Source organism: Nematolebias whitei, chromosome 5 (genome assembly GCF_014905685.2).
Source record: "Nematolebias whitei isolate Nwh7 chromosome 5, NemWhi1, whole genome shotgun sequence".
Taxonomy (NCBI): domain Eukaryota; kingdom Metazoa; phylum Chordata; class Actinopteri; order Cyprinodontiformes; family Rivulidae; genus Nematolebias; species Nematolebias whitei.
This window is the reverse complement of record NC_056502.1, coordinates 47,385,524-47,386,276: the sequence shown is the minus strand read 5'-3', so window position 1 is coordinate 47,386,276 and position 753 is coordinate 47,385,524.

The following is a 753-nucleotide window of genomic DNA, read 5'->3' as shown; positions in this document are numbered from 1 at the left end:
AGAGAGAGAGAGAGAGAGAGAGAGAGAGAGAGAGAGAGAGAGAGAGAGATGTAGTCTATGCCTCACTGGGTCCACTCAGACATAACATGAAGCACCTGCTTGCACAATTCTGTCAGAACCCTGAGAATAGAATGGGTCATGGAGAAAGTAGAAACATCACGTAGATTAAAACGAATAATTGAACATGGCGATGACCAGGCAGCCACCATACAAATATCTTCCACTGTCATCCCTCCATGCAGAGCCATGGAGGATGAAAAACCATCTGGTGGAATGCGCTGAGATTCTCTGGAGGATCCAGTCCAGATGAACTGTAAGCTTCAGAAATAGCCTCACACAACCAGTGTGAGAGGCGCTGGTTGAATAGAGGACGTCCTGAAAAGCAGTCCCAGTAATGCATGAACATATGCTGAAAGCGGCCGTGTGCGCCACGTAACATGAAAAATGTGCGCATGGGACAGAAGGAGGTGAGATGTTGCTTCCTCCTCAGAATTATGAGGAAGAGGATAAAACCCATCCAAGGTTATCACTCTCAATCTGAACGAGCTTGTGATGCTTTTCAGAGCAGGGTTAAAACGCAGTACAACTGAACTGCTGTCCACTTGAATTCTGAGACATGAGGGAGCAACAGAGAGAGCAGATAATCACTCACTCTCTTTGCCAATGTCAGAACTAACAGCAGGGCCATCTTATCACAAGCAGAACTGGTTTGTTCCACCTTGGAATAAGCTGTTGGGGGAAGAATCAGTTTTG